Source organism: Ischnura elegans, chromosome X (assembly GCF_921293095.1).
Source record: "Ischnura elegans chromosome X, ioIscEleg1.1, whole genome shotgun sequence".
NCBI classification, from domain to species: domain Eukaryota; kingdom Metazoa; phylum Arthropoda; class Insecta; order Odonata; family Coenagrionidae; genus Ischnura; species Ischnura elegans.
This window is the reverse complement of record NC_060259.1, coordinates 114,162,754-114,173,733: the sequence shown is the minus strand read 5'-3', so window position 1 is coordinate 114,173,733 and position 10,980 is coordinate 114,162,754. Positions and strand designations below refer to the sequence as shown.

The 10,980-nt window shown below is 36.1% G+C and overlaps 1 long non-coding RNA gene across 1 annotated transcript; it reads left to right on the top strand.

Moving 5' to 3' along the window:
* Positions 1-2,465: 2,465 nt before the first annotated feature.
* LOC124171044 lies at positions 2,466-4,948 on the top strand. The gene is made up of 3 exons (XR_006867631.1): positions 2,466-2,629; positions 2,734-2,804; positions 4,875-4,948. It is a non-coding gene; the product is annotated as an uncharacterized LOC124171044 (long non-coding RNA).
* The last annotated feature ends 6,032 nt before the right edge of the window (positions 4,949-10,980 follow it).

Genomic DNA, 10,980 nt, shown 5'->3' with positions numbered 1-10,980 from the left:
AGCAAAATTTTACAATTTTGACCTTTTGACCTCACAAAGTGGGTCCAAACCAAAAATTTGAATTTGCCTTATGGGGTTTCAATGTTAAAAAAATCGAGATAGACAAAAGTGTGAATTTCATTGACCAATATGTCAATTCTTAGGTTTTCGGACACGAGAGAACCGAAAATAACACTTTTATTTACGAATATTCAACCGTTGACCCAGTAAGGCCACCGTCAAGGTCATAAGGGTGGCAAAAGGAATAGCATACCAACAAAGGTGTCGATCCATGGGTTTTGTAAGGTGCCCAAGTCATTGGTATTGTCCAAATACCCGTATTATTCACTAATTGACCTCCGAGGGTCACCACGGGGGTCAAAGGTCATAGAGTTAAAAGTCGGGCAATCATAAAAACCATGGGGTCAAATCATAGGTTTTGAAGGGTGCCAAAGTCGGTTAGGCTGTTCGTAGATCCGTATTGTTGATATTTTGACCTCCGAAGGTCACAATTGGGGTCAAAGGTCATAGAGTCAAACGTCGAGCCATCATGACAACCAAGGTGACAAACCATAGGTTTTGAAGGGTGCCAAAGTCGGTTAGGCTGTTCGTAGATCCGTATTGTTGATTTTTTGACCTCCGAAGGTCACAATTGGGGTCAAAGGTCATAGAGTCAAACGTCGAGCCATCATGACAACCAAGGTGTCAAACCATAGGTTTTCAAGGGTGCCAAAGTCGGTTAGGCTGTTCGTACATCCGTATTGTTGATATTTTGACCTCCGAAGGTCATAATGGGGGTCAAGTGTAATAGAGTTAAATCGGCCCACCATGACAGCAAAAGAGTGTAACAATGTGTTTTAAAGGGTGCCCAAGTCAGTTTTGCTGTTTTTAAATCCATATTGTCGACTTTTTATTACCAGCGAGGGTCACAATGGGGTCAGAGGTCATAGAGGTATGTTTTGAAATAATAGGAAAACTAATGTCCCCAACCAAAGGTTGTTTTGTTGTTTTTTTCCTATTATTTCAAAACATGCCTCTATGACCTCTGACCCCATTGTGACCCTCGCTGGTAATAAAAAGTCGACAATATGGATTTGAAAACAGCAAAACTGACTTGGGCACCCTTTAAAACACATTGTTACACTCTTTTGCTGTCATGGTGGGCCGATTTAACTCTATGACCCTTGACCCCCATTATGACCTTCGGAGGTCAAAATATCAACAATACGGATGTACGAACAGCCTAACCGACTTTGGCACCCTTGAAAACCTATGGTTTGACACCTTGGTTGTCATGATGGCTCGACGTTTGACTCTATGACCTTTGACCCCAATTGTGACCTTCGGAGGTCAAAATATCAACAATACGGATCTACGAACAGCCTAACCGACTTTGGCACCCTTCAAAACCTATGATTTGACCCCTTGGTTTTTATGATTGCCCGACTTTTAACTCTATGACCTTTGACCCCCGTGGTGACCCTCGGAGGTCAATTAGTGAATAATACGGGTATTTGGACAATACCAATGACTTGGGCACCTTACAAAACCCATGGATCGACACCTTTGTTGGTATGCTATTCCTTTTGCCACCCTTATGACCTTGACGGTGACCTTACTGGGTCAACGGTTGAATATTCGTAAATAAAAGTGTTATTTTCGGTTCTCTCGTGTCCGAAAACCTAAGAATTGACATATTGGTCAATGAAATTCACACTTTTGTCTATCTCGATTTTTTTAACATTGAAACCCCATAAGGCAAATTCAAATTTTTGGTTTGGACCCACTTTGTGAGGTCAAAAGGTCAAAATTGTAAAATTTTGCTTACACTTAACAAAACTTAGGACCTTTCCCCATAAGTGTGACAATTTTCATGAATATTGCTCCATGCAAAGTTACTAAAATTACAGGTCAAAAATGACACACGACCCTTGGGACAGTCTGTATGATAAAAATTCTTGCTATGGTCCTAATACCGGATCTGACCCTTCCCCAAGTGTGCCTAGGTGGTCTGGTAATGATGTCAACGAGTGCTCTTCTTTATGAGCTGCGCAGGAATCATTCTTAATTCTCTAAAACATAGGTGTCGGAAGTTTAAAGACATGGTTGATATCTATGGGCCCTCAAACTTAATTCAGGCTAGGGAAAGTTAACAGCGTTTCCTTACCCACTTATTCTTCCCTTCTCTCAACGTGAATTAGCGTACCGATTTTGTGATTACGTACATTTTCACCACCAGGAAACTACATAAACTCACGGTGATAGTTATATTTTCGTGGACAGTTGACACGAACTTTATTTCTTAGCAATGAACGATTGAGACATGGATTCAAATTCGCCGCGTAGCGTGCCTCTTGTGGGCGTGACAACCGGGGCTCGCTACATCAGCGCCGCTATTTGATGCGATCGGTGGGAATCACAGGAACCAAGGGAGTGGAGAATCCTGTGTAGAGTATTTATGATTGCAACCATAGAGCATCTGGAGAGGGCGTTAGGTGAAAAAAGTGAAGCCAGCAGAAAGCTGTTTACCCGATGCGCTTTTGTTCGTCCGCCATATTCCGTTACCCCGCTCGCTCGTTTTCCCATAAAGGTACGTGTTAAGAAAATCACCTAATTTTCAGTATACCGAGGCTGCTGAAGCATTCTGAAGGTATGCTGATCTTGTAGAATTCATCTTAATACTGGTATATTATTATCTCCTTTAAAAAGTGAGTATTTAATCTAGAAAACGACATGTTTATTCAACCTTCGCAGATGGTTTGCTGCGCGGCTTACGGGTGCAGTAATTGCCCCGGTAAAAAGATACGTGGACTCACATTCCACCGGTAAGTTGCAAAATGGTCAATTATTAGTAATATCTATATCATTGGCTTGAAGTGCATGGTCAACCTTGTTAATTGTCTATGTATGTGCCGCGTGCAGCAGGTGGACTCATGTGCGGCAGTGTACTGGTTATTTGTTACTTATCCTTATCAGTGCTAAAATTGTATTATACTATGTTGAATTTTGTCATGAGTGATAATGCTTATCGTAATGAAGTAAGATATTTAAAAATATCCGTTCTTTTTCGGAACTCTTTTCATCCCTGCGTACCATCGCTGGTGAACATTTTTGTGTATTGACATAATGGTACAAAAATTTTTGTGCCAATTCGCGGTACAAGTTGTGCGATGTGAGTGAATTTCGTGCTTCATTGAACACTTGGTGTTCAGATATTAGGTCTATTTAGAGCGGAGATACGCATGGCACTCTTAGCCACCGAAATTCGACATTAGTTAAAAATCATAACACATGTACAGGAATTTGTGGTTCTCAACCAAGCATTGGCAAATTAATGTTGTTTTCTACAAATTGTGGAAATTAGATCTAAAATGCAAAATTGTTAAGTTATTATACTGGCCTTACGTCTGGCCTGGCGTCTCATGTTGTGAAAGGAATGCTTAGCAATAATTCAATTATCGACCGAAAAGTTATTATGATCATTAGCAGTGAACCAGTGAGATGACCAGTAACAGCACTTACTCAGCAAAAAAAGAACACGAACTTCTTCCTCTGTTGATGGGTTGACATACACCTTAATTGATCTTATTTAGAAATAAAATGCTTAGTCATAAAAATATTGTTGTAAAAGCATGAGTTGATATGTATTAATGAACCACTTTACATGCCCAGAATGTGTTTTTGCTTGTTTCATAGCCCATTCATGTCAACTAATCTCTTAGAAAGTGGAGGGAACATTCTAATTAGTTTTTGCTGAGTTACAGAAATCTCTGGTTAATATAATTTTTCATTTTGCTCTTGTTCATTTTTTTTGCTCGTAGGTGTTTTTTATATTTGTTTTTGTGATTACAACTTTGCTGAAGCAACAGCTCCTTGCTATGCTGTGATCATGCTATGATCTATGCTATGATAAAGTTGGTGCCTCTTTCATTTTTTTTTCAACTTAGTGCCCCTTTCATTGCTTCTTTGTGAATGTATTCATCATGATCAATCATGTGTTCGTCTGTTTTGCAATTTGAAAAAAATAAGTAATTACCCTGTATAAGGCGATGAAAGTTTGTGGCACATATGGTGGTTTCCTACTAACTACTCGCCCAGAACTCATGATCTGTCAATGAATTTCCCCCTTTGACTCAACATATCTGTCTTTCGTTACAATTATCACTTCAATTTTAATCAATGTGAATAACACTCATTAAGGTTATTGCTTACGATACAATAAACAATCTATTTTAGGCTATATGTACACTAGGTGCACGCATATGTCACACCACTACAATACATAGCAAACAAAAGTATGCACCTATTTTATACCACACATGTGCACCATAATGTCAAGTTACTCAAATACTAGCTTGCAAAAATTCAATTTCATTACTTTCATTGTTTTGGCATTAAAGGGTGACAAAAATATTGCATATTTTAGACAACATTTAATGGAATAGGATTATTTTGTATATGTGTAATAAATTGTTCCCAATTTGATAAGGACCAACTCTGTTTACCACCAGTGTGGAAGTGCGGTGGCCTAGTGGATAGACCATTGGGCTACTGCTTGAAGTGTGACACCTTTTGACACATCCAACAGAAATTCATGCATTTTGTGGTGGTCAAAGAAAGTAATCAGCCCTCCTATTCTGAATATCTTGCATTCAATCACTTGTTTAATTAGCGACGAACTTCAAATGAACTCGAAATTGAAATTTCTCATTCATTGTTCTCCTGATGAAGTAGAAACTTAAGTGATAGCATTTTTCATAAATATCTAGAGGTTTATCTTGATTGGTGATGCTAAGCATTTGATATATCACACAGATTCTGCCCATTGAAATTGTCAAATAATTCCTATTTAGGTTTAATATAGCTAAAGAATTTATGCATATTTTTAATTGCAGGTTCAGCTAATCCAGTAGCCGATGTAATTGAGGTTGTATGAATGTACAAACATTGGAAATAATCCCGGAGGTGTGGCGGCCTTCATCATGTATTCATAATTCTCTTGCCAATCTGAATATATCTTAATAGAATTTTACATCATGTCTGCCTGATATTTATTGTGCATTTGGTTACTTTGCATTGATTGTATAAATAATCAGTTTCAATAGCATTGTTTAATCATTCTGCAAATCTGAAAATGTAACATTTGATGGGTGTGTACATTATATAAGTTGGAAAATGGGAATTTTTTCTTTTTTAATACCTCCTACAACGATTCCATTTAACACAGCTGTTACCCACTGTGCATGTTCGTCTGATTTCGGGGAAGGAAAATATAATTTCTGATTTGTCAGCACTTGAAATTCATCAGACCCATCCTCAATTTCTTAAGACAGTATTGCTTTCATGGCAGTTTACTCGGAATTGTAAGCGAAATCTCTTTCGAGCTTGTCTCTTAGATGACATTTTACTTTCCTAATGCTCAAATTTTTCCTTTGATGAGGAAGCCCTTTTGATTAATGGCCATGAGGTTATTAACAGTAGTTTCGGAAATGATTTACACTGTGTAACACTTAGATATTGAAGTTACATATCCGAAAAAAATGTCCGGCGCCAAGAATCGAAGCTTGACTTCGCTGTGTTTAAAATTTTCTCATCAATACTTTTTGTAGAGCATTCATAAGTAATGGTAGGCATGATTCCCGATGTAATGTTTTAAGTCTTGGTAAACGATATTATTTTCCTTGAATCACGATTTATGTATATTTTTGACGGATTGTTAGCCAAATAAAATCTTGTAGTGCACGCAATAGCAATTAAACGTGATTATTATCGTAGCAGTCAGTGTCCTCCCATTCCTCTCTCGTCCATTTATCCTTTTATATTTACTTTCATAATTGAATTTGGTTTAAAACATTCTATTGTAAATGTCAGAAGTTATATACTTTAAGGGTTCACATGAATTCATCAGATATTTTTCAGCTTACAGCCGAAAATTAGTTGCTATTGTCGCAAGTGACTTGTCGTGCGTCATATTTTTAATTTGCCGCACCGTGGTTGAATCGTCTATTTCATCCAAAAGATGCATTTTTTCCGGTTTTATATTCAACAAATAATCTTCGCTCATCGGTGAGAACGGGTTTTTCCGGCTGTCAGTTGGGAAAATATTGAGTTTCCTTTGACGAATATCCCATAAGGAACCATGTATTTCTGCTTCACCTGGGGTAAAGGAATATGGCGGACGGGCTGAAGTGCCACGCCCCCCTGGCTTCACTTTCCTACCGTGGGAGGGGTAGCTAACGCCCTCTCCAGATGCTCTATGATTGCAACCCAGAAAACGTGCGCATTGCGATGTCGAATTGTTTTTCTGAGGTTAAAGTAACATAATCAAGCATTGAAAAATGGAATAATAGCCAAAAATAAAATGTTATCTGCTTTATTTTAATTAAATAATAGTAGCATAAGTGATGAATATTTAACTAGTTAAGTGAATTGGTTAGAAATTAACATTCGAGCTTAATATATGAAGCTCAAGCTTGCTTCATCGACAGTACGAAAACAATAACAATTAATGCAAATAATTACTACGATTAGCCCAAATTTTCCGTGTTTTATTCATATTTACAACTCATAATTTTATTTCATCACTTGACTTGCTACTAAAAATATCCTCAATGTAGGCTATCAGGTCGATTCTTGAAAATTTTCAAGCTTGTGTGAACACACTAACTCGCCAAATGTAATAATAGTTATAGCTTTCAATGAAAACCATATATTACCATAATAATACCATATACTTTGATCAGCCGTTCATTTCCTCAATTGGACAGTATTTACAAATACATGCAACGAGTCGAAATTATTTTCCCCACTATTCGCTACCTTCTACAATTAAAACTTAAAATTTACAAACTTATAACACGGGCAGTCGACTTGAATTACTTGCTTGAAAACAAAGGATTTCTCCGAACACCAATAAAGTTTCCGAACAAATATGATTCGCCACAAACGTTTAATGGAATATCCATGTACATCATTAATGCAATATATATCATGTGGAATTGAATACAAATTGTTTCCTCTATAGGCAAGTAAGTTATTCACACAATTAAGTTTCAGTATATCGGCACAGTTCAGGGTCTATCAAAAATTTCAGTGAGCATATTAAAATCAGCTGATACGAAAACAATAATAAATGACACAACAGCACTTTCCACACGATTCACTTTTTCACAGTTGTTCCATCCATCCTCAAATTCACCATCACATCCCTCTGCTTTTTCCAAATCTGCAGCTGAAATATCGACACTATTCCATCATATTACATGAAAGCACAACGGTGACGTTGCCACCTACTTCATTTCCTAAACAGAGAATGAATACTGAAATTAGGGAGTCATATAATATAAAGATAGTATTAGAAACGAAAGCTTCTAGTTCATACAGTAAAGCTATATCGTCACGATCAAAGCAATAAAAGTTGGTACATATTTATTTTGACATGCAACGAACAGACAGACTTCGAAGCCTAAGACAATTACGAAGAAAATCAAACATATTTAGGTTTCAATGATTATTTCGCATAACATATATCTCACGATAAAGGACCGATCGGATATAGGTAAATGATTCAATATTAATGCCCGATAAATCATCATTATAACAGTAAAATTATGGCTGCTATTATGGATAAGCGTTGCAAAAAATAGCATACGCTATTCTGCGGGTCATTATAGCAACGACCCCGTATTATGAATGAAGCGTAGTAATAATTTTGTTCGGAATAGCAGCATGCTATTTCTTGCGCGAGCTATTTGGAAGCTCCGCCTCTTCCCGTATGAAAAACTTTCTGAACAGTTTGCGCAACCAATGAGGGAGAAGATATTTTATATATTTTTCTGTATTTTATGGAATATTGACTTGCAATCACAAATAATTGCTTCATTTGCATTTAAATATTATATTAAACCGTGGATTTATATAATATGCTTTGAAAATCTCGTTTAGGAAATCAGCTGATTGTTGTTGTTTTGATAATATCACAATGGCTTCAGACAGGTGGGTTAGGTCATAATTTTACTGTTATAATGATGATTTATCGGGCATAAATATTGAATCATTTACCTATATCCGATCGGTCCTTTACCGTGAGATATATGCTATGCGAAATAATCATTGAAAGCTAAATATGTTTGATTTTCTTCGTAAATGTGTTAGGCTTCGAAGTCTGTTTGTTGCATATCAGAATTAATATGTATCAACTTTTATTGTATTGCTCGTGACGATATCGTTTTACTGTATGAACTAGAAGCTTTCGTTTCTAATGTTATCTATATATTATATGACTCCCTAATTTCAGTGTTCATTCTCTGTTTAGGAAATGAAGTAGGTGGCAACGTCACAGCTGTGCTTTCATGTATTATGATGGAATAGTATCGATATTTCAGCTGCATATTTGGAAAAAGCAGAGGGAGGTGATGGTGAATTTGAGGATGGATGGAACAGCTGTGAAAAAGTGAATCTAGCAATAGTGAATCGTGTGGAAAGTGCTGTTGTGTCAGTTATCATTGTTTTCGTATCAGCTGATTTTATTATGTGCTCACTGAAATTTTTGATAGACCCTGAACTGTGCCGATAAACTGAAACTTAATTGTGTGAATAACTTACTTGTCTATAGAGGAAACAATTTGTATTCAATTCCACATGATATATATTGCATTAATGATGTAGTGCATGGATATTCCATTAAACGTTTGTGGTGAATCATATTTGTTCGGAAACTTTATTGGTGTTCGGAGAAATCCTTTGTTTTCAAGCAAGTAATTCAAGTCGACTGCCCGTGTTTATAATTTAGTAAATTTTTAGTTTTAATTGTAGAAGGCAGCGAATAGTGGGGAAAACAATTTCGACTCGTTGCATGTATTTGTATATACTGTCCAATTGAGGAAATGAACGGCTGATCAAAGTATATGGTATTATTATGGTAATATATGGTTTTCATTGAAAGCTATAACTATTAATATATTTGGCGAGTTAGTGTGTTAACACAAGCTTGAAATTTTTCAAGAATCGACCTGATAGCCTACATTGAGGATATTTTTAGTAGCAAGTCAAGTGATGAAATAAAATTATGAATTGTAAATATGAATAAAACACGTAAAATTTGGGCTAATGGTAGTAATTCTTTGCATTAATTGTTATTGTTTTCGTACTGTCGATGAAGCAAGCTTGTGCTTCATATATTAAGCTCGAATGTTAATTCCTAACCAAATCACTTAACTAGTTAAATATTCATCACTTATGCTACTATTATTTAATTAAAATAAAGCTGATATCATTTTATTTTTGGCTATTATTCCATTTTTCAATGCTTGATTAGGTTACTTTAACCTCAGAAAAACAATTCGACATCGCAATGCGCACATTTTCTGGTTGCAATACCGAATTGCTCGGCATCGAAGACCGCGTAATATTATAGCAAGCCTACCGGTTGCAATTCGCCGTTCATAATAGTAAATAGCAACGGGCCTATGCTATTCTGAGAATTACGTCTTCCGGTGTAGTAAAAACACGAATTGCAACCGTTCGTAATACCAAATAGCATAGGCGTTGCAATACGCTATATTATAGCAACATCGGTTGCAATAATGAAGAATAGCATGATGCTATTCCATCCATAATAGCAGCCTATGACCTAACCCACCTGTCTGAAGCCATTGTGATATTATCAAAACAACAACAATCAGCTGATTTCCTAAACGAGATTTTCAAAGCGTATTATATAAATCCACGGTTTAATATAATTTTTAAATGCAAATGAAGCAATTATTTGTAATTGCAAGTCAATATTCCATAAAATACAGAAAAATATATAAAATATCTTCTCCCTCATTGGTTGCGCAAACTGTTCAGAAAGTTTTTCATACGGGAAGGGGCGGAGCTTCCAAATAGCTCGCGCAAGAAATAGCATGCTGCTATTCCGAACAAAATTATTACTACGCTTCATTCTGAATACGGGGTCGTTGCAATAATGACCCGCAGAATAGCATATGCTATTTTTTGCAACGCTTATCCAGAATAGCAGCCCACGAATCAACTGTATACATTACGATGAAAGGTATCTAACTAATGCGAAGGGGATATGTTTCATATTTGAACTAGTCTTACTTTAGGGATACATCGAACGCCTGTTAATGTTCATTCGTTTGTTCGCTTCTAAGTTCTGTTTGATTTTATTACGTATTGCATCTATTACCAATTCCCAATTCGTTGTGAGATGTGAGATTTTGGCAATGTTTACATTTCACGCATTTCGTTGTGTTGTTGTTTGTTTTTGTTTTGGTCATGTTACGGTGAGAGTGATAGTGAAATTCGAAGTTTGTTGGTGTTACAATAACTGGTTTAGCAATTTGTTTCAACCTATTCATTTAATTGTCTTCGCAATGTTAATGTGAAATAACGTAATCTGATTCTAAGTCGTTAGTGATGAGTAGGAAGTGAGGTGTAAAGAATCTTTTCGAACTTCAAGGAGTGCAAATTCTTTTAGTGTGTGCAAAGTGATTGGAAAACCGATTATCATGTTTTATTAGTGTTACATAATAGTGATTTATATTTATTGTGAGCCAAGATATTTATTGAAACAGTCGATTCCGAATATAATGATTATAAGTATTAAAAAGATAGAAATGTGTGCGTTGTAGTGCTGTATGTGATATCATGAGCAATAAATATGTACAAGTAAGGGTAATTTTGCTTTGTTTTCTCTATATATACCTCTAGTAAACCATTTTCCCCATGTTTTCGCTATTCTACGCTGTCAGTATTTGAAATTTTTAAAAGTAGCGAGGCAGGTTGTTGCGTTTCCTAAACTAACATTTTGGGAGATTGTAACATGTTACTAATTGCTCGCACGTAGGTATTTGCAAGAATAAATATGTACCATTCACACATTTATATTAACGTTATTTTCTTTACGATTATTTTCTGCATAGTAAAGTTTTTCAATTTTCTTTTTCCACTCCCACATTGTGTATTTCAGCTTTCCGAGGATAAATGCATGTAATA